The 27,878-nt window shown below is 40.7% G+C and overlaps 1 protein-coding gene across 2 annotated transcripts in view; it reads right to left on the reverse strand.

Annotated features, from left to right (window-relative positions):
* LOC133648433 (disheveled-associated activator of morphogenesis 1-like) overlaps positions 1-27,878 on the reverse strand; it is a 118,384-nt gene that overhangs the window by 90,057 nt on the left and 449 nt on the right. The window lies entirely within an intron of this gene.

Genomic DNA, 27,878 nt, shown 5'->3' on the forward strand with positions numbered 1-27,878 from the left:
TAAACTGCCAAGATACCTGTGGCGGTGGGGGCGTGGCTATGGGTGTGGTCACCATGACATCATCGAGTAATTTGCATAATTTACTACAATATGATTTTCTTTAAAAAGGTTTAAAAAATGTATACTTATTAATTAATAATAACAGTTTTGTTTTAAACGTCCATCCATCCATCCATCCATCCATTTTACAATATAATTACAACACTTTATGTACATATTTATATACAGATTTGAACAATAAGTTATTCACTGAAATATATTTATTAATTGTGGTTCTTACAAAAAATATACATTATAAAATACAAAAGCTAAAATGTCTCTTAAAGATCGGCCCCTTTAATTAGTGCATACTAAATAATTTAACTTTAGCGTACTACTACAACCATATTATTTACCAGCAACATAAAATGAAAAATGGCACACTGACAAAGCTTAACCTATTGTTACTATAACAATCTACAAGGTTAATGTAGGTTGCTTCTCTTTCTTCCCCTCCATTTTTCTGCATTATTTCGTATCTCAAGTTATCATTACGTACAGGTATATGTATTGTTGCATTTGAACAACTGTATTGTTGATAATAAAGGTAAAGTATTGGTATTGTTCATTATCAGAAACGCTATTTCTATTGGTATTTGTATTGCTACATTTGTAGTGTAATAATGCTCATTGTCATTTCTGTATTGTTTTTTATTTTCGCTAACTGCTTATTTGCTATTACTTTTACCATCATATTTGTACATGTCGTATTTGCTAATGTTGCTCTATTGTTGTTGTTGTTGTTGTGTTTGCTGTTGTTGTTTTTGTCTCTCTGTCTAATCCCCCTCTTGTCCCCACAATTTCCCCCTCTGTCTTCTTTTTTCTCTCTCTCTATCCCCTCCTGCTCCGGCCCGGCTGCACCAAATGATAATATAAATACATTTAATAAAGTCAAATACAAATAAGGCAACAAGAGAAGTATCCTACACTTCTCTTTTGTAAAGTAAATCTGAACAGCCGATATGGGCATCTACATCAACTATATGATTTGCCTGAGAAGCTGGACAGGACAAAAACAAACAAAAAAAAACAAAAAAAATCTATTTGTGGCGGACGTAATTCTTTTGTGGCGGGCCGCCACAAATAAATGAATGTTAGGAAAACACTGTGTTCTTGTCAAACATGTATGTGTTAAACATCCTGTCACTCAAATTATCACACTTCAAATCTTTTTTGTATAGTTTGGTTCTTTATGTATTATCTATTACAAGGTTCATGTTCATCTGGCAACGCAGTTGTTGTTTTTTTTTACTTATAAACTTTCTTTTTTATTGTAACAAGCGGTAGAAAATGGATGGATGGATGTAAGTAATATATAGTGATGCTACCGTTGGAAATGTGCAATTGCAATGTTTGGAGTATTTATAAGAGGAAACAATAAAGGTAATTAGAAAAATCCTTTTTTTATTTCAATTATTTTCCCTAAAAGTCACAATGAGGATACAAAGTGTGTTTTATTCGATAGATTACATGATTACTAAAATATAGATAGCTGCGGCCCTAATTTCATGTTACATACAGTATTTTTACTGAATGTAATTATAAAAAAATATATACAGTACAGGCCAAAAGTTTGGACACACCTTCTTATTCAATGCATTTCCTTTATTTTCATGACTATTTACATTGTAGATTGTCACTGAAGGCATCAAAACTATGAATGAACACAGGTGGAGTTATGTACTTAACAAAAAAAGGTGAAATAACTGAAAACATGTTTTATATTCTAGTTTCTTCAAAATAGCCACCATATGCTATGATTACTGCTTTGCACACTCTTGGCATTCTCTCGATGAGCTTCAAGAGGTAGTCACCTGAAATTGTTTTCACTTCACAGGTGTGCTTGAAGCTCATCGAGAGAATGCCAAGAGTGTGCAAAGCAGTAATCAGAGCAAAGGGTGGCTATTTTGAAGAAACTAGAATATTAAACATGTTTTCAGTTATTTCAAATTTTTTTGTTAAGTACATAACTCCACATGTGTTCATTCATAGTTTTGATGCCTTCAGTGACAATCTACAATGTAAATAGTCATGAAAATAAAAACACGCATTGAAATGAGAAGGTGTGTCCAAACTTTTGGCCTGTACTGTATAAGGCTAAAAATACGGTATTTTTACTCAATTCTATCAATATATATATCAAATAATGTACATTGTTATTAATACCACATGTAAAATTTGTATTAATTTGTACAACTTACACTTAAAGGCCTACTGAAACCCACTACTACCGACCACGCAGTCTGATAGTTTATATATCAATGATGAAATCTTAACATTGCAACACATGCCAATACGGCCGGGTTAACTTATAAAGTGAAATTTTAAATTTCCCGGCAAACTTCTGGCTGAAAACGTTTCGATATGATGACGTTTGCGCGTGACGTCAATCGTTGAAGCGGAAGTATTCGGAGCCCATTGAATCCAATACAAAAAGCTCTGTTTTCATCTCAAAATTCCACAGTATTCTGGACATCTGTGTTGGTGAATCTTTTGCAATTTGTTTAATGAACAATGGAGACTGCAAAGAAGAAAGTTGTAGGTGGGATCGGTGTATTAGCGGCGGACTACAGCAACACAACCAGGAGGACTTTGAGATGGATAGCAGACGCGCTAGCCGCCGACCTCACCTTGACTTCCTCCGTCTCCGGGCCGCCGCCCGCATCGGTGATCGGGTGAAGTCCTTCGTCGTACCGTCGATCGCTGGAACGCAGGTGAGCACGGGTCGTGATGAGCAGATGAGAGCTGGCGTAGGTGCAGAGCTAATGTTTTTAGCATAGCCCTGTCGAGGTTCCGTAGATAAGCTAGCTTCAATGGCGTCGTTAGCAACAGCATTGCTAAGCTTCGCCAAGCTGGAAAGCATTAACCGTGTAGTTACATGTCCAGAGTTTGGTAGTATTGTTGATCTTCTGTCAATCCTTCCAGTCAGGGGCTTATTTGTTTTGTTTCTATCTGCATTTAAGCACTATGCTATCACGTTAGCTCAGTAGCTAAAGTGCTTCACCAATGTATTGTCGTGGAGATAAAAGTCACTGTGAATGTCATTTTGCGTTCTCTACTCTCATTTTCAAGAGGATATAGTATCCGAGGTGGTTTAAAATACAAATCCGTGATCCACAATAGAAAAAGGAGAAAGTGTGGAATCCAATGAACGCTTGTACCTAAGTTACGGTCAGAGCAAAAAAAGATACATCCTGCACTGCACTGTAATCTTTCACTCTAATGTTCCTCATCCACAAATCTTTCATCCTCGCTCAAATTAATGGTGTAATCGTCGCTTTCTCGGTCCGAATCTCTCTCGCTGCATTGTAAACAAAGGGGAAAATGTGAGCAGCCCTTCCTCCTCTGACGTCACGCTACTTCCGGTACAGGCAAGGCTTTTTTTTAATCAGCCACCAAAAGTTGCGAACTTTATCGTTGTTGTTCTCTACTAAATCCTTTTAGCAAAAATATGGCAATATCGCGAAATTATCAAGTGTTACACATAGAATGGATCTGCTATCCCCGTTTAAATAAATAAAAAATCATTTCAGTAGGCCTTTAACATCCCTAATATATGACTGGTACTCTCTGCAGTTGAGTCTCTACAGTATGAGAATTTCAAACACCACAAATAAATTATTTTTCCCTAACTTCAAAAAATATAAGGCCTTAAAAAGTCATTTTCATTCAAAAAAAACAAACATTTCCTTTCGCAGTAACTACAGTACATTTTTGTACAAAATGTTTTTGCTTGTGAAAACAGGCTATTTACTGTGAGGTGCAAACCACACTGTTATTACCATACAAGTAGTGACCTGAAATGATAAGTACACACAAAATGTCTAGTCAGACAAATGGCTGACATACAACCGCCTTTGCCTAAAACGGTAATAATAAAAGAAGATGCGGTGGAGTTCGCAGATGCACCCAGACTGCACACGCTCGTAAAGTATTCTAATTTCAGGTGTGTCCGATTAAGCGGGAATTGGAAATGAATAATTAGCGTGAATCACGTCAGACAGACAAAAGGGAAGGCCTGCAAGGGTTGAAACATGAATCCCACTTGGACCGTAAATCCCCCTTCCTATCCTTACAACACACACACGCACGCACGCACGCGCACGCAAACACACACACACACACACACACACACACACACACACACACACACACACACACACACACACACACACACACACACACACACACACACACACACACACACACACACACACACACACACACACACACATGCTTTCTTTGTTCAAACCGCTGCATGATCATCTGAGGTTTGGGCATTTGCTTTACTACAACTCAACACCACGACTAAACAAAACCTTTCTTTGTGTTAATGCTTCTCATAATCAAAAAGGCTTAGGGGTGGTAATACACGCACTCAACCAGCACGGGGCATTTCACAAAACTGTACATTACTCAAAGGTTTACAATGCATTAATAAACATACAATCCAGTGTTCCCAACTAGGCCATTAGGAACACACTGTGCTGCAGTGGAGATCTTATCTGTCTTTGCAGGCCTCTGAAAAGTAGCGCAGCAAGTTCAGATCAGCCCTAAAATTAATTTCATGGGTCACCCAGTTCTCGTTCTAGTTATAGAGAGCCGTAAGATGAGGATGAAAAGGCTTGCTTCTCCAAAGGGAGACAACGCTGAAGAAATGACCCCGAAAGGAAAAGGTGAATAAATGTTGGAGAGGTAGCCTAATGTCATGATACGGCCCATAACTTCAGCAAATGTCCTGAGAGTTGCACATTTACAGTGATGTCTAAGAAGAAACGTGTGATGATGACCATCAATTCAGAAAGTGAAACATGTACAAACCCCAAAACCAGTGAAGTTGGCACCTTGTGTAAATTGTAAATAAAAACAAAATACAATTACTTGCAAATCCTTGTCAACCTCTATTCAATTGAATACACTGCAAAGACAAAAAACTTTGACCACTTTGTTATTTTTTGCAAATATTAGCTAATTTGGAATTTGATACCTGCAACATGTTTCAAAAAAGCTGGCACAAGTGGCAAAAAAGACTGAGACAGTTGAGGAATGCTCATCAAACACTTATTTGGAAAATCCCACAGGTGAACAGGCTAATTGGGAACAGGTGGGTGCCATGATTGGGTATAAAAGCAGCTTCCATGAAATACTCAGTCATTCACAAACAAGGATGGGGCGAGGGTCACCACTTTGTGAACAAATGCCTGAGCAAATTGTTTAAGAACAACATTTCTTAACCAGCTATTGCAAGGAAATTAGAGATTTTACCATCTACGTTCCGTAATTTCATCAAAAGGTTCAGCTGGGGCGACATGGCATAGTGGGTAGAGCGGCCGTGCCAGAAACCTGAGGGTTGCAGGTTCGCTCCCCGCCTCTTGACATCCAAATCGCTGCCGTTGTGTCCTTGGGCAGGACACTTCACCCTTGCCCCCAGTGCCGCTCACACTGGTGAATGAATGATGAATGATGGGTGGTGGTCGTGGGGCCGTAGGCGCAAACTGGCAGCCACGCTTCCGTCAGTCTACCCCAGGGCAGCAGTGGTTATGAATGTAGCTTACCACCACCAGGTGTGATTGAATGATGGGTTCTCACTTCTCTGTGAAGCACTTTGAGTGTCTAGAAGAGCGCTATATAAATCTAATCCATTATTAGTATTATTATTATCAAAAGGTTAAGAGAATCTGGAGAAATCACTGCATGTAAGCAGCAAGGCTGAAAACCAACATTGACTGCCTGTGACCTTCGATCCCTCAGGATCAAAAACCGACATCAGTGTGTAAAGGATATCGCCACATGGGCTCAGGAACACTTCAGAAACCCACTGTCAGTAACTACAGTTTGTCACTACATCTGTAATTGCAAAGCGAAAGCCATTTATCAACAACACCCAGAAACGCTGCCGGTTTCGCTGGGTCCGAGCTCATATAATATGGACTGATGCAAAGTGGAAAAGTGTTCTATGGTCTGACGAGTCCACATTTTAAATTGTTTTTGGAAACTGTGGACGTCCAAAGAGGAAAAGAACCATTCGGATTGTTATAGGCGCGAAGTTAAAAAGCTAGAATTTGTGATGGTATGGGGGTGTATTAGTGCCCAAGGCATGGGTAATTTACACATCTTTGAAGGCATCATTAATGCTGAAAGGTACATACAGGTTTTGGAGCAACATATGTTGCCATCAAAGCAACATAATCATGGACGCCCCTGCTTATTTCAGCAAGACAATGCCAAGCCACGTGTTACAACAGCGTGGTTTCATAGTAAAGGAGTGCGGGTACTAGACTGGCCTGCCTGTACTCCAGACCTGTCTCCCATTGAAAATGTGTGGCACATCATGAAGTGTAAAATACCACAACGAAGACCCCGGACTGTTGAACAACTTAAGCTGTACATCAAGCAAGAATGGGAAAGAATTCCACCTGAAAAGCTTAAAAAATTGGTTTCCTCAGTTCCCAAACGTTTACTGAGTGTTGTTAAAAGGAAAGGTCGTGGTAAAAATCTTTGCAGTCTATTCAATTGAATGTAAGTTGAAAAGGATTTGCAAATCATTGTATTCTGTATTTAATGTACTTTGGTTTTGAGTTTTGCACATGTGTTTGTCCTGGCTGCTCAGTACAATGTGGCAAAAGTTGTACTTGCTGTTACACTCGTATGAATGTTAACTGGGTGCGTGAAGTACATGCCCGCAAATCAACTAAGTGAACTTGATTCAAATTACTTTGGGTAAAAATTGGTAAGGGTTTAATAATTGCAATGTTTTTCATTTTTAAATGGCCGTGATAACGCAATCTTAGGGGTCCTGATGTGCGCTTTATGGCTAATGGGACCAGGAAAAAATGATTTGAACGACTCTCCACGAAGGCTCCATAACTCACCAGACGACAGCCTGTTCATTAAAGAAGTGCCATCAGTGAGTGTCCGAATGGCGTTGCCCTCTGACTCTCAAACAATGAGGAGGGTCAAGAGGCATGGTGGCTGGCGGTCTTTTTGGAGCCGGGATAATCGTGTGCAATCGTTGGGTGAGTGTCTCATGAAAAACATTAGATTTTCTGATCATTTTAGGGCACAGGAGTCAAACTCAAGAACTGGGGGCCACATCATTTTATATGGCTCGTGAAAGCCTAGAATTAATATATGTCAATAAAGGACTTTAGAGCATTTTTTTTGCTAAATGTACTCATTCTTTCCATGCATCCATCCATTTTCTACCGCTTGTCCCTTTTGGGGTCACGGGGGGGCTGAAGCCAATCCCAGCTGCACTCGGGCAGCCTCACCGCAGGGCCAACACAGATAGACACAAGGGCCAGTTTAGTGTTGCCAATCAACCTATCCTAACCTAACCCAGGTGCAGGTCTTTGGAAGTGGGAGAAGCCGGAGTACCCGGAGAGAACCCACGCAGTCACGGGGAGAACATGCAAAACCCAGAGCTTGGATATCGAACCCAGGACCTTCTCCCTAAAACCCACTTTTCCACTGTGTTGCCCTCGTTCTTTCCATTTTGACAAAAAAATACATGTATTGCATGCAGTTGCAAATCTTTAAAACATTAATATTGTATAATATTGGCAAAAATCTACAAATCATACAATCTAAACATTTTTTCGTTTAAATAAAAATGAATACCGTATTTCCTTGAATTGGCGCAGGGAATATAGTATTCGCACGTCTAGAATTACTGCCGGGTCAAACTCGTTTCTCAAAATAATTAACGCATGCTTGGCCTTATCGCCGGTTTATTATTGAAGCTGGATCAAATTCGTTTCGCAAAATATTAATTTTATTATCGCATGTCTGTAATTTTCGCCGGGTCAAACTCGTTTCGCAAAATATTTAGCATATGGCTAGAACTTCCACCGGGTCAAATTCGTTACGTCACGAGTGACGCATCTGTCCTCATTTTCAAAATGGAGGAAACTGCTTTCAGTAGTTTACAATCGCACAAAGGAAAAAAGATAAAGAGCTTTTCAGTAGGATTTAAGGTCCAAGCTATTGAATACCTGTACAGTATGCTAAAGAGAACAGTAAGCAGCTATGTTTTATTAATATACCGTAGCTGCGTGTGTGAAATACTGTATAAGTCATTAAATGACTCCCGCCTCCTGGTGGTAGAGGGCGCTGCCGCGCTAGTGATCCTTCTTGCGACTTCCGGTACTGCAGAAGAAGTGAACACACGCAGCAAGAGATTTTTTTTTCTGTCCTCTGCCTGAACTTTTAAAATGGAGGATTACATACATAAAATAAAACAGTTTTCTAAACTGGACTTTCAATCGAAGCAGGAGGTAATAATTAAAGGAATATCTCCATCGAAACAGAGACTTTTAAAACTGAAGAAAGAAAATAAGGAAGACTTCTATAAACAAGTTATCGATGCTTTTGGTCAGAAGGAGCTGCAAATGGACTCCATTTATAAGTACAGGTAAGACCATAATAACGTTTTTTTTAATTAAATGTGCTTTTCATGATGGTATGCTTACATCACACTCAAAGCGCACGCCTAAATTTTATGGATTCCTTTTGGTAAACGCCGGAGTGAGAAGAGGTTTTAAAATAATTACCGCATGCACGGCCATCCCGCCGGTTTCCGGTAAACGCAGGTGTGACAGGAGGTTTTAAATTAATTAACGCCCCTGCGGCTATTCAAGGAAATACGGTACATGATTATCTGCTTGACCTCAAGCGAGTTATCCCTCCAATTGTACAAAGTAAAAATTACAATACATTTTAAGGTAAAAACTGACAGCTCAGTCGTCAGAATTTCACCGTTAAAACAGTGGTACCTTTTTTTCCATTTACAGTAATTTGCTGTAGGAAACACTGCATATTTAAAACCCGGTAAAATTCTGGTGACTGAACGGCAAGTTTTTACCACAAAATCTACAGATCCTTTTTACAGTGTTCGTTAAAAAAATAAGATAAATCAAATGCGTAGGCAGTTGTGTAATAATATAATGAGGCGAATACATTTCTATTCATACATTATTCAGTGGTACAAGTGGCCCTCCGAGGGCAGGCGTAGGTGCGATGTGGCCCTGAATGAACACGGGTTTGACACCCCAGTTTTAAGGGAATTTGTGGTAAAACTTTAGTATGGGGAACATATTTATCATTAATTAGTTGCTTATTAACATGCAAATTAGTAACATATTGGCTCTCAATTAGGCATTATTAAGTACTTATTAATGCCTTATTCTGCATGGCCTTATTATACAACAACCCTAACTCTAACCCCCTAACCCTAACCTTCTAACCCTAACCCCTAACCCTGCGATGAGGTGGCGACTTCCGCCCGAATGCAGCTGAGATAGGCTCCAGCACCCCCCGCGACCTCAAAAGGGACAAGCGGTAGAAAATGGATGGATGGATGGATGGCTCTTAATTAGTCATTATTAAGTACTTATTAATGCCTTATTAAACAACAACCCTAACCCTAACCCACAAACCCTAACCCTCTAACCCTCTAACCCTAACCAAATAACTCTGAATTAAGTCTTTGTTACTTACAATATGTTCCCTTAGTGTCCAAATAACTCTTAATTAAGCCTTTGTTAATTAGAATATGTTCTCCATACTAAAGTGTTACCGAATTTGTTGATGGGGTCCTAGAATAGCCAGCAATGACTGATGTCCAGCAGGTCCAAAGCCAGCTAAAGGCAAGGACGGCTGAGCCGTTCACATCTGATGACAAGCTTTCGACATTAACAATTGCAACAATGAGCAGAATGTGACTTTGCCTCTTGGGTGTGACCAACAATGCCTGCCAAACCCCAGCTGTTCCAACAAACGGTGACAAGTGCAAAGCAAGAGGCCGGATTGGGGGCAGGGTGTGGCATGGCGGTGTGGGGGGTCGTGGGGGTGGGATGCCATGGTGATGGACCCTGCTTCGGATGCTCAATGAAGCCATTGTTTGGCCCAAGTGAAGCATATCGCACAATGACAGGCACATTCTGACCCAAAACAAGCCTATTGTCAGCCCAAGTGTTTGCCTCCGGCGTCCATCAGAAGTAGGCATGAGTGGACCAACACAGACAAGGAAGAAGTTGCTAGCATGAAGCTTCTCCCCCAGTGCATTAACACCAGCAAGAGAGCGTGCTGACATAAAGCAATGGTAGGGGAGCTCAGCTGCGCTAAGGCAGCTAAATGGCATCCGCCGTTGAAAAAATAATTAGACCTTGCTGCTGCTCATGCTGCTGCTGGCGCTTTCATTTAGTCTTCCCAAGTGTTGCCCTTCATGTAAGCCAGTCCTTCTCAAATGGTGGGACAGGCCCCCCTGGGGGGCTCGGTGTGGTGCGTGTGACCTCGGGGAACATTCTTTTTTTGCCGTACCAGAATATGATGAAGCGTATGTAGTCACTGTAACCACGGTGGGAGACGAGGAAAGGTGTGTTGTTTCTTTTAATGTAAGTAGGCTTACAATGTTATGCAGAGGTATAGTTATAACAATGTTATAGACAAACTTGATGAGGCAATTCCTGAAGGAATTGCGTGTGAATGCTCCAACGCTGAAGTTGAACTGAAATCCTGGATTTTTAAAATAATTGTTGTCGTCTCCCGCAAGCTCTGCCGGCACCTCCGCTAGAAGCGTGCCGGGACACGCGCCTGCAAGGCTGCAGGCAATCGTCAATCAGCACACCTGGGTCTGATGAGGGCAGGCAGCATAAAGACCAACGGACCAGAAGATCCAGTGCCGGAACATAGTTCACTCTTGCAGTAAGCATCCCGTCTCTGGCTTCCCTCCCGCGTACTTGCTCTCTCTCTGTGTCCTCCCTATTCCCGTGTCTTATGTCCTTTGTGTTTCCAGTAGTGCTTCCCCTGTTTCCTGTGATCGAGCTTTGTGCCTCGACTTCCCTCTGGATTCCGGACTGCCTGCCTCGATCCTCGACCCCTGCTTGGACACGGACCTCGTTGCTTCTCTCCAGCCCCTGACCGCTTGCCTGCCCACGGACTGCCTTCTTGCCTTGCCCCTTTGGATTCATCCAACACGCACATACAACAAACTCTGGTAATATTTACATGGTTAATTCTACACATCGTCTGGCACCACACACTTAAGAGTAGCATACACACCCCACCAATTAATCAGTGTCAATAAACCTCTTGAACTGATTCCAGCCATTATGTTGTCTCCTTCCCCCGCCGTACGTAACAGAAAAAGAGCACACAATTCCCAAACAGGCTGAATATTTTCAAGTTGGAACAGTTTAAATCAGATGAAAAATGTGGGAAATGTCGAACTTTGAAGACTGTCCCATTGATTTCAATGGGAATTTTAAAACATTTTTGGGGAATTTCGGGAAAAGTGGGAATTTTTTCAAAAATGGTAAAAAAAAAAACAACCTTGAATGATCTGAAGGAGTGTAAATGGTTGGTGTTGTAATTTTTCAAATTGGTGGAGAAATGTTGAAGTAGTAACAAGTTAAATTGAAAAATGGTATTACGGAATTCCTGGAATTTCGGGAAAACCGGGGATTTTTCCAGTTCAAAAAACAACTTCATTTTTTGTCCTGATTAAGAGGAATGTTTTGACGGTGGGACGGTTGAAATGCGTTGAAAAATGTGGATGGAGTAGTCGCTAGAAAAAGCGGTGGAAATAGGGCTTTGGAAAACTGGGAATTCTGGAAAATCCTGTAATTTTCTTTTAACTTGGAAAAAGGGTAGTTTAAATTTGGTAAAAATGGTTATACTTGTATAGCGCTTTTCTACCTTTTTAAGGAACTCAAAGCGCTTTGACACTATTTCCACATTCACCCATTCACACACACATTCACACACTGATGGCGGGAGCTGCCATGCAAGGCGCTAACCAGGACCCATCAGGAGCAAGGGTGAAGTGTCTTGCTCAAGGACACAACGGACGTGACTAGGATGGTAGAAGGTGGGGATTGAACCAGTAACCCTCGGGATTGCTGGCACGGCCACTCTCCCAACTTCGCCACGCCGTCCCCGTAACAATTGCCAGGATGGTGGAATGTGTTGAAGGTGGAATGGTTTGAATCGGCTGAAAAATGTGGAAATGGTGCAAGTTCGAATGGGAAAAATGTCCTGGAAAACCTGGAATTCTGTGAAATCTGGGAATTTTTGGAATTTGTCAAGGGAAAGCCCTTGATTCCCGAATAGGCTGAACAGTTTGAATCAGGTGAAAAATTTGAAATGTAGAGCGCGCCAAAATCTGGAGAAGAAGAAGAAGTTGAAGAAGTTTAATAAATAGATTAATTTTGGTGTAGAAAACCATGTGTGAATGCTTTGGAGCATTCACACAAGTATACTATTTATAGTCACAGTGGAGAGTATAGGGGCGCAAAATATTTTATTCTTCCAACTACCAATGGGGCGTAAAAGAAAATAATTAAGAAGCAGTGATTAAGCCAACCATGAAGGACCATCAGCAATCTCCTTCATGGTCACTCTTGGTAATTGTAGCACTCAGTACATTTGTGTGAAGCAGGTACAAAACGCTGTCAAATTGTATGGACTTTTCCTCATATCACTCCGGAGGAACTGCTGATCTTTACACTTTTGTTAACAGCCAAGGCTAATAATAGTTGTCTCTTGGCCAAAAACAGAGACTCTGCAGGGACATTTATTACCTTACTGTCAGTATCTGGGCACCATCAAAACTCAGTGTGCCGGTTTGAGAACATCGAATGTGGTTTCCCAGCGCACGCCTCGTGATCACAGCATCTAATTTAGTTTTTTCAAATGAAACTAATGAAAATGAAACGACACTGGTTACTAGGAATGTAACATTATTGTAAATATCGCGGTATTCAGGTTTCAAAATGTCAGCAATAAAGCCTTGTAATGATATACAGAATGTATTGTTATCAAAATCTCACGGTACGATTTTGTCACGGTATTAAAGCCATGGTACGATATTATTGTGGTATTGTCCAAAATAAAAATTTAAAAAGATGCCTTAGCGTGTAAAATCAAGTGGCAGGAATGTTTAGGATGCAAACTGTTACGTCGGGGTCGCATATTTGTGCTCAGATCGTTTCCCCAAGATGAAGACGGAACTCCGGATGCAGCGTGCAGGTAGGACAATCATTTATTTTCCATAAATACATAAATAAATAAATAATACAAAAATGCAGGAAAAATACAAACAAACACAAGAAGAGCGTGCCGATTGAACGGGCAGCTAAGGCAGAAAACTAGCCCTGGAAAGCTGTCTTAGATACAGGAATCAAAGGAGGACTAACGTAACTTGCTGCAAGAGCAAACAAAACAGCCAGACAGAGTGTGGCGAAAGGCAGGAATGAATAGCTCTCTGATTAGTTCCCGGGAGCAGGTGAGCGTCCCGAACACTAATTAGAGGCAGGTGAAAATAATCAGCACACATGGCAACCAAGACACACAAACCCAGGGGTGCAGAAACAGAACTAAGGGACTAAAACAAAACAACGGATTATCACGAAAACACTTCAATTGAACACAAACATAATGCTCATGTGTTCAACTTTTACTTTTCTGAGAAGCAGTGTCCTCTACAGTAGACATTATTTTTCATATCAGTTTGGAAAATACTGTTTTCCTGAAAAGTGAACTGACATTTAAAATTGTAATATTGTAAATACCTCAGAAATTGATGTTTAGCTTCGCTGGCTTCAAATATATTTTCCGGGTGATGGTTTATCACAGGGGTGGGCAATTAATTTTTACCGGGGGCCGCATGAGCAACCCGAGCACTGCTGGAGGGCCACATCGACAATATTTCAATAAAATTTTGCTCAATATTATTTTTTATATATACCGTAAGATAAATAATAATAATAATAATAATAATTAATAATAATAGTAATACTTCAACATAGTGTGTGTAACAGCATTCCATGACTAATATAAATAAATTAACATTAATAATAAATGACAGTAAAATAAGTACACGTATGACTGAGGAGTCATAGTGTAACTTTGTGTGGTGTTTGAGTTGTCCGACTTTTTGTGTGGCAATAAACTCACCAGTGGTTTAGTGCTATGCGTGTTGGTGACAGATGACAAGTTGGTCTTGGCCTGGTTTGTACGGCAGAAAATGACTAGTTTTTCGAGATGGAATTGTTTTACTCATGTTTTTGGTGTGGTTATGTCTGAAAATAAGCAGTTTTGCTCAATAAAGTGATCGATATAATTCCTGGCCTCGAAGCATCTCGATAGACGTTACAATAATTGAACGGTGTTCAATTGAACGGTGTTGACGAACACCGTTAGGGCCGCTTGTTGTCACTGTCACTCAGAGTTGCATTGCAAAATTACATAGAATAAATGTTTATTTTGTTAAGAATTCAGATGGGATTTAATTTGGTGCGCGGCATATATTTGCTGCGCGCAGCGGACGTTTGAGCAGTGCGCAATTGCGCAGGCACGCACCTTAGAGGGAACGTTGCTTTGCAGCCCATGTCTTGTTGGAAACACGCCATTCGTCATCAACTTTTCTCTTTTTAGCGTCTCGGGTGTAAACCGTGCATCACTTGTCGCTGCATGTGCACCTTCACTCGCAGGTTACACACGGACACACGCCCATAAATAATACTTTTCAAAATAAAAGCAGCACAGTTGTATTGCGCGCACGACATAGATGTTTTTTCAACTTTATTTTGTGATTGCAGCTGTTCACATTCACTCACAATCACGCACACGCATACGTCCATACGGAAGTAATACAAATAACGATTTTCAAAACAAAAGCAGCACCGTTGTATTGCACACTCGACATAGATACTTTTTTAAATTTGTTTTGTAATTTATAATTGGCCTCACGCGGGCCGGACGGGGACGCACAAAGGGCCGGATGCGGCCCGCGGGCCGCAGAATGCCCAGGTCTGGTTTATCAAGTAGCTTCATATATTTCCCGCAGCGTACAGAGAGTCTGCACTGCCACCGGACGCTTTTCTTCCATGGCGGTGTGCCGTGACCCGCTCTATGTCGTCTTGGGAACGCTCAAGACAAAAGTAGCGCTTTGCTCTTTGCTTAGCAGTGTGCAGAGCTTATTAGTCTGCCAAACAGGTTATGTTTTTGCCAGGGTTTGTTTGTCTGTTTGTTAACAACATAACTCAAAACGTTAAAGAAAGATTTTAAATAAATGTTCAGGAAATGTGCATAAAAACAATTCTTATCTATTACAAACACACTTTTCCCACATTCTTCCACCTTTTCTCCTTTTAACAGTGTTCAACCCCCCCTACTTTGCCAGTCCCGTGCTGCGCAGAGGATTATGGGAGATGTAGTCTATAGAACAGGGGTCACCAACCTTTTTGAACCCAAGGGCTACTTCTTGGGTACTGGTTAATGCGAAGGGCTACCAGTTTGATACACACTTAAATAAATTGCCAGAAATAGCCAATTTGCTCAATTTACCTTTAACTCTATGTTATTATTAATAATTAATGATATTTATCTTTGTGGGAACACTGATCATCTTAATGATTTCTCACAATAAATATATATAGAAACAGATAAATATCAATATGCAACACTTTATTTTTATATTTTCTCTAAGTGCACATTTTTCAAATTGAACATTTTCAAATGATCACTTCTTAAACAGTCTTGTGAAATCACAATATCCCATTTTAACTAGCTAGCCACTGAAATTTTTTAACAAATCATTAATTACTTTGCACCATGTTTGTACAAATAATAACTCATGTAAAATACAAAGGTCAACTCTCCAATTTTTAAATAAATCATGTCACACTTTGAACTGGACACCAAATCTGTTATCTGTTTCTTTGTCAGTTAGTGGGAAGCCTGGCATTGCATGCTGTTAACTAGTGTGTTGTACTCTGGTGTGTAACTTGACACTGCACCTCTGAGTGAGTCTTGCAGATGTGCATCAGTGAGGCATGTTCTGTGTTTGTTCTTGATAGAGTTCATGTCAGAAAAGGCTGATTCACAAAGATAAGTTGAACCAAACAGGCTTGCAACCTTCATAGCTGCTGCGCATACAAAGTAAGAAATACAATGTATTCATTATTCTTTACAATAAAAAAAATAAATTTACTTGAACATTGATTTAAATGGTCAGGAAAGAAGAGGAAGGAATTTAAAAGGTAAACATGTATATGTGTTTAAAAATCCTAAAATAATTTTTAAGGTTGTATTTTTTCTCTAAAATTGTCTTTCTGACAGTTATAAGAAACAAAGTAAAAAAATAAATGGGAGTGACGCCGCAATCAGCATAAGGTGCGTGGAGCGCGCAGCTGTGGACAGTGCAATCGCCCTCTCGGACCGTATAAAAGGGCGAGAGACGTGAACATCAAGGGAGGAGACGGAGAAAGACGGCGGACGGGAGGAAACCATCCTCTGCTGCCACGCAAACGACGGCGACGTGCTGCTGAAAAGCAGACGGCGGACGGGAGGAAACCATTCATGTGCTCAAGTGAGAAAAAAGGCAGCTGCTGTAAAGCAGCAAAAGACTCTGTGATTGAAATAATAAAGAAGTCTAAACCATCTGACAATGTCTTCCCTGGATCGTCCTGAGAACCCGCGCGACAGTTAGGACTGTCACACTAGCAAATAAATAAAATTTAAAAAATAGAAACAGCTCACTGGTAAGTGCTGCTATTTGAGCTATTTTTAGAACCAGCCGGCGGGCGACTCATCTGGTCCTTGCGGGCGACCTGGTGCCCGCGGGCACCGCGTTGGTGACTCCTGCTATAGAACATACATTCAATGGCAGCTAATAGAAGCTATCCAAATCGCTATCATTAGCGAACAATAGGGCTGCAACAACTAATCGATTAAATCGATTATAAAAATAGTTGGCGATTAATTTAGCCATCGATTCATTGGATCTATGCTATGCGCATGCGCAGAGGCTACTTTTTTTCTTTTTTTTATAAACCTTTATTTATAAACTGCAACATTTACAAACAACAGAGAAACAATAATCAAAATAAGTATGGTGCCAAAATGCTGTTTATTTTCAATAAAATACTGGAAAGGATAGAAATTTCGTTTTTTGTCTTTTATCCGATTATTAATCGATTAATCGAAGTAATAATCAAGAGATTAATCGATTATCAAATTAGTTGTTAGTTGCAGCCCTAGCTAACAAGACCCAAAGCTAATGCACGTCCATATGTTTCGTACGTACATTGTTACGTCATTACGTCCCAGAAGCTGTAAGAGGGCGGGATATACTTTGTAAAATACATTGGAAAGTTAGGGCCCTCTAGGCATCTGTGTAAATGTTGCAAACAGCCCCTTTAAGGCCACCGTACGATATTATTGTGGTATTGTCAATAATGTTATTATGTGTGTAAAATGAAGTGGCGACAATGTAAAGGATAAACTGTAATTGAACACAGACATAATGGTCAAATGTTATGTCAAATTATATTTACTACCACAAACAAGTATTTTTAAGTGCAAAGAATAGTGCAGGAACATTAAGTGTTTCAATAAACTATCTTTACCTATTCATTGTACCCATAGAAGATCCTTCTTTGAATAGACCAGGGACGTCAAACTCATTTTCATTGAGGGCCACATTGCAGTTATGGCTGCCATCAGAGGGTCCCTAATGTATGAATTTGCCTCTGGATTTAATTATTAATTATATAAATTGTTTTAGCAGACTGTCAAATTTTACAGTAAAAACTTTACATTTGCAAAATTTTACTGTAAAATATAGCGTTTTGGGGTTTTTTTTACAACATTTTACGGTAAATGGAAAAACAGTACCACTGTTTTTTGGGGGAGGGGGTTTATGGAAAAAACTGGCAGCTTAGTTGCCAGAATTTTTGTGTTAAATAAAAATTGTTTTTTACAACATTATATAGTTCCTGGAAAAACAGTACAAGTTATTTTTTTATTCTGGCAACTTAGCTGCCAGTTTTTCTACCGTAAAAACAAATGTGCTGTCTTTCCATTTACAGTAATACACCGTTAAAAACAACAACCGTAGATTTTACAGTCAAAAACTGGCAGCTCAGTCAACTGAATTTTAACGCAAAAAACAGTAGTTTTTTTTTCAACTTACAGTAATATGCTGTAAAGAAAAACGCAAAAATGTATTGTCATTTATTTGATGGGCAGTTTGCTGTAAAGTTAAGTATTTTTATTTAGACAAAAACATGTTTGGAAAGCATGATAATATACTACATAATAATTGTTGCAATATTGGATATAATCAAAGTTTAAAAGGTATGCAATTTCAAGCAGTACATACATTTTTTCTGTCAAAATGAAAAAAATCAATTACCTTTAGTGAGAAAATATGAAGTACTTTATTGACACATTTCCGGGTGTTTGCGGGCCAGATAAAATTATGTCGGGGGCCAGATCTGGCCCCCGGGCCTTGAGTTTGACACCTGTGGAATAGACTGACTAAACAATGCCTCTGCTGGTGACAGCCAAGTAATGAACTTCTTTTGTAAAGCAATGACATCATATTGTGTACGGCAGCATTCTACAAGCCACCATGGTGAGGACAGCTGTCGTCGCTACAGAATAGACAAGTGACGACCCCGAGAGGGACAAGCGGTAGAAAATTGATGGATGGATAGATGACTTTTTCCAGCCACTCAGGCATATTATATTGCTGATGTAGATGCCCATATTTGCTGCACAGATATACCTTACAAAAGTGTGGGATACTTCTCTTGTTGCCTTATTTGTATTTGACTTTATTAAATGGATTTATATTAATGTTTGGCGCAAGAGGGGATAGAAAGAAGAATAAAAAGGAAGACAGAGGGTGATGAGACAGAGAGACAACAACAGAGCAACATTAGCAAATACGATGTGTACAAATATGATACGAAAAGTGATAGCAAAGAAGCAGTTAGTGAAGTATATATTAATAACACAGAAATTACAATGAACGTTATTACACTACAAAATGGAGCAATACAAATACCAGTACATATAGCACTATTGACAATGAATGATAATAATAATTACCTCTATTATCAACAATGCAGTTGTTTCAAAGCCAAAAATACAAGTGTATCGAATGACTTGAAACGTCAACAAACCACCATTCCTGGAAAAAAAATGGCTGCAGGTAGTGATGTACTTGCTAAATACTTCGCTGTGGACTTAAAACTAGTTTGGGTTGTTGACCTTTTCAGGCCACAGATGTACGCACAAGCCAGGTTGTGGTAAAGGTCTGTCACATAGATCTGGAAGTGGGTTTACAACCACTGAAGTAATAAGCGTACCATAACAACAGCACTAATCGTCAAGGTGCACCAGAAGCATGTACAGTCATTTAAATGTCAGGACTTGCTAACTGTGGACAAAATACAAACCTGAGGTTGATGGTGTGAACTGTAAAGGCTTCCACAGCGTATTGACAGAGAAAGCAGATCACAACACATCAGGTAAGCCGTCTCACAAGGCGATGGCGGTACAATGCAAGCACGTACAAGCACACTCATTGCAATGCGATGTAATGATCGAGGGCAGTTTAATTCTCAGGAATGCGGGCGCTCGCTGATAACCCGCTTGACTGAGAATAAGCTGACCCAGGAATGATTACAGTCTCCTAATCTTTCCCAGACTGAACTGTAACTTTGTCAGACGTTAAACTTTCAGCAGGGGGGTCCAAAGTGCAGCCCGGGGCTCCATTTTTTTTGGGCCTGTTACACATTCTTAACACATAATAAACACGTCCAGGACTAGAACATTACACAAAAAGAACAAAAAAAGATGGAACAAGCTCAGATCTCCCATAAATGAGACCTAAAAACCAAAATGACTGACGACCTGCGCGTCTTACTGTATTTGGTCATAGATCATTTGTAGAAATGTCCGATAATGGCTTTTTTTGCCGATATCTGATATTCCGATATTGTCCAACTCTTAATTACCGATTCCGATATCAACCGATACCGATACATACAGTTGTGGAATTAACACATTATTTTGCCTAATTTTGTTGTGATGCCCCGCTGGATGCATTAAACAATGTAACAACGTTTTCCAAAATAAATCAACTCAAGTTATGGAAAAAAAATGCCAACATGGCACTGCCATATTTATTATTGAAGTCACAAAGTGCATTATTTTTTTTTAACATGCCTCAAAACAGCAGCTTGGAATTTGGGACATGCTCTTCCTGAGAGAGCATGAGGAGGTTGAGGTGGGCGGGATTGGGGGGGCGGGGTTGAGGTGGGGGGTGGAGGGTAGCGGGGGGTGTATATTGTAGCGTCCTGGAAGATTTAGTGCTGCAAGGGGTTCTGGGTATTTGTTCTGTTGTGTTTATGCTGTGTTACGGTGCAGACGTTCTCCCGAAATGTGTTTGTCATTCTTGTTTGGTGTAGATTCAGTGTGGCACATATTTGTAACAGTGTTAAAGTTGTTTGTATGGCTACCCTCAGTGTGACCTGTATGGCTGTAGACCAAGTATGAATTGCATTCACTTGTGTGTGTGAAAAACAGTAGGTGTTATGTGATTGGGCCGGCACACAAAGGCAGTGCCTTTAAGGTTTATTGGTGCTCTGCACTTCTCCCAACATCCGTGTACCACTACGTACAGCCGCGTTTTAAAAAGTCATAAATTTTACTTTTTGAAACGGATACCGATAATTTCCCATATTACATTTTAAAGCATTTATCGGCAGCCCGATATTATCGGCCATCTCTAATGATTTGCATGCATTCTGTCATGATGAACATGTGTGCAAATTTCTTGCAATATATTGTATTTTTTCAAGTGGTATAAAGCCCTTAAAAAAGGTTTCAGATAGCAGAATAATATTATTAGTGAAGAAAAATAACAAGAAATTAAATATCTCAAGGGGGTTGTATGAGATACTACACTAAATTGCTTTGTTAACTAGTTTTACCATATCTGAGTTATTGTGCAGAAATATGGGCAAACAATTGCAAATGTACGCTTCATTCACTAACTGTGTTATAAAAAAGATCAATTAGAATAACACATAAATGTTGGATATAGAGAACATACTCAGCCTTTATTTATTAAATCACAATTATTGAAATTCAACGATTCGGTGCATTTGCAAACAGCTAAAATTATATACAAGGAAAACTATAACCTGCTACCCAAGAATGTACAACAATTCTTCTCAACAAAAGAGGAGAAACATAACCTTAGAGGAAAATCTCATTTAAAACATTTGTATGCTCGTACAACACTTAAAACCTTTAGCATATCTGTAGGTGGAATTAAATTGTGGAATGGATTAACCAAAGAAATCAAACAAAGCACCAATATGATTCAGTTTAAGAGACTGTTCAAACTACAAGTGTTCACAAAGTTCACAGAACAAGAATTATGATGAACATTTTGAACCCTTTTTAAAAAAAAAAGTTTATTGAGACAAAGATTATTTATGTATTTAATATTTGTTTGCTTACAGTGGTATATTATTTATTTGTTCACTGTTCTGTTACAGAGAACACGGAAATTGGATAAAATTGCAACGGTATGAAAAGGGGTAGGATTAAATAAACTCAGCTTCTTCCTACTCCTTTTCGGACGTGCTGTAATGAAACAACGGGAAATATGTGATGCATTACATTGTATCGTATGCATGTTCCAAATAAACTGAAACTGAACTAACGGAACAGTAAATTGCTTTAACTATAACACAAAGTTTTTTGTTAAGGTTTATTTTGGATTATTGGCCGTCAATTTTGGAAGCTTGCATTTAATGACTCAAGGTTTTCCCATTCAAAGCATGCAGCCAAAGTTACTGTTTTGTCAAGAGTGCGTTGCTACTGAAATGACTTCTCTTGTATCAACTTTAAAAACAAATCGAACCTCACGACGCATCAGCACGGGCCAAAAAATGGCTGTGATTTTTTTGCATCATTTTGTGCGTGTATACTAGGGATGTCCCAATCCGATATTTGGATCGGATCGGCCGCCGATATTTGCCAAAAAATGCGTATCGGCAAGGCATGGGAAAATGCCGATCCAGATCCAGTTTTAAAAAAAGGTCCGGTCGGTGTTTTCCAACGCACCGATGTAATAATACATTCCACTTTTCTGCTGCTCCCTAATTTCTGTTCCGCATTTTCCAGCACACCTTCAACACATCCACAGGTCTGTGGATTCTCACGCAGTTGCTTTTAGCGGCTGGCATTACACGACAGGCTCTTCTCACTCTTTTCTGTGTCTCCCTCTCACAGACAGCAAGCGCACCTTCTTACACACGTCACATACTGTCACGTCATACGTCACATACGTATAATAATAATAATAATAATAATACCTGGGATTTATATAGCGCTTTTCTAAGTACTCAAAGTCGCTTTACATGTTAAAAACCCATCATTCATTCACACCTGGTGGTGGTAAGCTACTTTCGTAGCCACAGCTGCCCTGGGGAAGACTAACGGAAGCGTGGCTGCCAATTTGCGCCTACGGCCCCTCCGACCACCACCTATCATTCATTCACCGGTGTGAGTGGCACCGGGGGCAAGGGTGAAGTGTCCCGCCCAAGGACACAACGGCATGGTAAGAGGCGGGGAGCGAACCTGCAACCCTCAGGTTTCTGACACGGGCGCTCTACCCACTACGCCACATATGTCAGAGTCAAGGCCCGCGGGCCATATCCGGCCCGCGAGAAGGTTTTTTACGGCCCTTGGGATGATCTTGATTTATTATTAGAACCGGCCCGCAGACCGCAGATCTTTTTTTTTTTTTAGACCGCAGATCTTTTACACGCACCAAGCGGATGCCGGTCCAAGGTTCCGAAAGGGGGCGAGCGGCCCGCCGGGACGCGCCTGCCGGCCGAAGGGCTGCAGCCCGGCCGTCAGTCGCGGAGCCCGCCGTGCCACGCGCGCCAAGGGGGCGGGCCGAAACCCGGCCCCGAGGCCCTGAGACTTCTGCTTTGTTTCCCCAAACCGCGCGTCACCGCCGGGCCCGCACCACCGTCGGGCTGCAGCCCGAGCGTCGGTGGCGGAACCCGTCATGTGCCGCGCGCGCCAAGCGGAGCGGGGGGGTCAAGCGGGCCGAAACCCGCAGGCCACCCCCTCACCACGAGGCCCTGAGACTTCTGCGTTTGACCCCTACGCGCGGCCCGTCGGGACGCGCCCGCCGTCAAGCCACGAGGGCCAGCCGTAGGGTCGCGGAGCCCGCCGTGCCACGCGCGCCAAGGGGCGGGCCGAAACCAGCGGGGGGTTTCGGGCACCCAACTCGCCTCCCTCCCACGGAGGGAGGAGGGGGGTTTAATGTGAACATTACTGTGCAATCACATATTTAGAGTTTTTACTCAATTCAAGTTTAAAAGTTAAAGTTTAATATTTGTTTTCACTGCATGTTACTTCTCCTTAAACAAAGTGTTGTTTTTGATTTATAGATTTTTGCACTTTATTTTATTGTATTTCAATTTAATTATATTTTAAAAATATTTCAGTTGAGTGGATGATAGAAAATTGCTATTATTGTTTTTTTCTTTGAAGTAAATTTAGCCCACTTTTGCTAAAATAGAAAATATAGGCTACTGATGGTGCCTTGAATACCGGTTTCTTTCATTTAATGTTCATGTTATGGGGATTTTTATATAAAGGAAATTTGTCTTTTGTGTCTGTTGAAAATTAAAGATTACTGACAGAGCCATAAGAAAATATTGCTTTATTTATCTGATCATATTGGAATATATTTGTTAGGTTTTCAGTAGGTTCAATTAGGTTCACTAGACTATATGCGTCATTTAAAATTTTTTCAATGAACATTCGAACAGTCCGGCCCTCGGCTTGTAGCTAAATTTTTTATTTGGCCCTCCGTCCATTTGACTTTGACACCCCTGCACTACGCCATGCCGCCCCCGTATACGCCCTCCCCGAGCAGAGAGGTAGCAGCATGGCTAACGTTAGCTGTGATGCTAGCGTAGCCGTGCGAGCAACGTTCCCTCTAAGGTGCGCGCCTGTGCAATTGCGCACTGCTCAAGCGTCCTCTGCGCACGGCAAATCTATACCAGGCACAAAATCAAATAAAAAAAAAGAAGCGCATAACAATTTTCGACACACGGACACGACAGAGAAAACAGTTTTCGTCATCATTGTTCAAATATTGTAACGTCTGTCGAGACGCTTATCTCCATTCGGTGCCACACACCCACACCATCAAAATGCAGAGGCAAAAATTTCCACATCAACACCGTATGAAAAAATTAGTTATTTTTTTAGTTGTGATTTCCTTCTCTGCATGAAAGTTTAAAAGTAGCATATATTAATGCAGTATGAAGAAGAATGTTTTAATGTAGACATGCAAGCCTTGAAAGAAAATTTTGAAAATCAAGACTAGTGTGTGAATGTGAGTGTGAATGTTGTCTGTCTATCTGCGTTGGCCCTGCGATGAGGTGGCGACTTGTCCAGGGTTTACCCCGCCTTCCGCCCGATTGTAGCTGAGATAGGCTCCAGCGCCCCCCGCGACCCCGAAGGGAATAAGCGGTAAAAAATGGATGGATGAAAGACTACATTTCCTGCAAATGGGTGCATTTCTACCCTATATTTTAACTTTAGATTTATTCTCATATCAAACTCTTTTGGCTGTCTTTTTGACACTTACATCCGGCACCCCCCTCCACACCCCGGATTATAAATAATGTAAATAATTCAATGTGACTATCTTGTGTGATGACTGTATTATGATGATAGTATATATCTGATAGTATATATCTGTATCATGAATCAATTTAAGTGGACCCCGACTTAAAAAAGTTGAAAAACTTATTCGGGTGTTACCAATCAATAAAGTACTATCTATCTATCTATTTAGTGGTCAATTGTATGGAATATGTACTTCACTGTGCAACCTACTAATAAAAGTCTCAATCAATCAATCAAAACACATAGAATCATCATACTGCTGTGATTATATGCATCAAGTGTTCATTCAAGGCTAAGGCAAAATATCGAAATATATATCGTGTATCACAATAGGGCCTTAAAATATCACAATATTAAAAAAAGGCCATCTCGCCCAGCCCTAGTTCAATGATGCCATTTCTGTTTGTCATGTATAATTTTGTCTATTTTGTGTTTATCCTTGAATAAACAGGTCAGTTTCTTGTTACCAACCATTGTGTATTATTCAAACTCCCCTAATTCAGCTGGCTAGTTGTTATCAAGAGTACTAAAACCCTTTTCAACATGATTCTGACAACTAAGTAGGCTAAATAACTTTAAACTTTAATACATGCTCGGATAGGCCAGTATCGGTCAGTATCGGTATCGGATCGGAAGTGCAAAAACAATATCGGATCGGAAGTGCAAAAACCTGGATCGGGACATCCCTAGTGTATACAAGTCGTTCAGAGAGCTTACAGACCGCCATTGTGAATGCCACCTCCGATTCTGGACTTGCAATAACAATGTTACAGCAGAGAACTGCACGACATGCACTAAACGCCGAAGCAGAACTGCAAAGGAATGCTTCTGTGCATAGGCGCCGATCCCGTGGGTGCTTCGGGGCCCGAGCACCCACGTGGGATTGATGGCAAATTCTTTCTCACCACCAAGCAAAAACCACTCAAGCCCCTTCTACACTAAACCGGCTAAGGTTATCTAGGGTAAATCCCACCTAACCTTATCCTTGTCCACACACACACACACACACAATGGTCGTTCAAGACCCCCTCGCTGACTCTGTCAGCCGGCGAAACGAGACCTAATACACATGCGCGGAAAATGTGCACGTCCTAGTCACCTCCAGTGTTGCTTTGTGTGCAAGTTCTTAAATTTAACTTATCTGAACAATATCCAGTGTTGTGGTATTTCCAATTAACAGGAATCCAGTGTGCTGTGGGGCCCTATTGTAGTGAATCACACCTGAGCATCATAAATTAATCAAATCTTTATTGGACACGAAAGTACACAATGTGACAAAGAACATTTGACAACAATCTATCTCAATTGATAAACTCATCCGGAAAACCGGCCAAACTATTGGAACGCAGTTGGAGGCGTTTGTGTCAGTGAGGGATAGGAGGACACTGGACAAACTGCTCGCCATCACGGACAATCCTGCCCACCCACTCCACCTGACAATTAAGGGACAGCGGAGCTCATACTCCAACAGGCTCCTTCAACTTCCTTCCCGCACTGTGCGATTCAAGAACTCCTTCATTCCGTACTCCATCCAGCTGTATAATCACTCACCATACAGCAATAGATGACATCTGCCTATTACCTGACACCTGACATGTTAGCTACTTCTTTGTTTATAATGTTTATAATGTCTATTTTCTATTTCCTGCTGGATCTCGACATCCGTTGCTTTCGGTCTCCCCTAGAGGGGCGGGGTTACCCACATATGCGGTCCTCTCCAAGGTTTCTCATAGTCATTCACTGACGTCCCACTGGGGTGAGTTTTTCCTTGCCCGTATGTGGGCTCTGTACCGAGGATGTCGTTGTGGCTTGTACAGCCCTTTGAGACACTTGTGATTTAGGGCTATATAAATAAACATTGATTGATTGATTGATTGATCTATTCTCTATTTTATGCTGCTGCTGTCATATATACTGTATATACTGTAATATTGTACATGGTCATTGGTTTATATTGTATATATGTTATAGACATAATATAATATCTGTATATAAATTATTCTGTACACATATGTATATATTCGTATATATGTTAGATTTTTTTAATAGCTATATTAGTCTATTTATACCTGCATTGTCCTTTCCATCCTTACACTTTCCATCATTGTAACTGAGCTACTGTGTTGAACAATTTCCCTTGTGGATCATTAAAGTTTGTCTAAGTCCAAGTCTAAGTCCAAGTCTAGGGATCTAGATATCTGGTCAGGACACTCCTCACTCTTTTGCCTTCACTTTCATTGTCCATTCCTTTTTGGTGACTTTGTATACTTTGGACCTAGACGTTGAGTCCGCGACATACATGGCGGACAATATGGCGGACAATAACTGATACAGCCTGCTTTGTTAGTCCAAAAGCATTCGCCGTTTTCCGCAGTCTTCCCTCGACGCCAGGTAATACAAAGCACACGCTACCTTTTTTTTCAAAATAATTACATCCACGGTAGCCCGCATTCTCGTTGTCTCTCCTTCGACAAATGGACAAAGTTTTCCGGTAAGTAGAATCACAACTGAGCTGGACATTGAAAAGTTCTCTTGCCGTCTGAGAAGTGTTGTATCCCAAATAGCTGCAATCGCTTTCTCTTAAGGTATTCATGTGTGCTTTCCACAAGCGTCTGTACAGACGGAAGGAGAAACACGGGCATGTCTGGATGACTCGCCTCCATATTTCAAGTGGTTACCTCCGAATTTACGAAACCGCTTTATTATCAAGCTGGCTGTGGCGCGTTCTTTCTGACGTCACTTCCTGTGTGGGGCGCGGTCTTTCTGGCGTTACTTCCTCTCCGAACTCAGTTTGTACACGATCAATGAATCCATACAAAGCTAAGAGACGGAGAGTCAAGAAATACACGGCGCACTTACCCGCGTAAAAAAATTGCCCGAGGAGGGGAACCTTAAACGATAGTTTAGTGTGGCTGAAACGGGGCTTAGGCTAAATAATTATTCGTTTAAAGGGTTATCCGGCTTAGTGTAGAGAAAAGTAGCGTCAGATTTACCGCCCGTTCGAGCCCCCACTGGCAGAAATGTAGATCGGCGCCTATGCTTCTGTGTATGTATAGAATATGCAGTGGGCCAATTCAAATGGAGCTCCGGGCTGCAAATGGCCCATGGGTCACACTTTGGACACCCTGAAGACAATTGTGCCATTAGAACAGCTTTACCAACACATATCATCAGCAACAGGTGCACCCAAATGTAATAAAGCACTGCATTTGCAGTACATACAGATGAAATCAAAATACAGTGCAAGTATCAATACACTTATGTTTATATTGTATAAAAACAAACATGGCGGATGATGCATTCACTGTCAGACC

This window comes from Entelurus aequoreus, linkage group LG04, assembly GCF_033978785.1.
Source record: "Entelurus aequoreus isolate RoL-2023_Sb linkage group LG04, RoL_Eaeq_v1.1, whole genome shotgun sequence".
In the NCBI taxonomy this organism is placed as follows: domain Eukaryota; kingdom Metazoa; phylum Chordata; class Actinopteri; order Syngnathiformes; family Syngnathidae; genus Entelurus; species Entelurus aequoreus.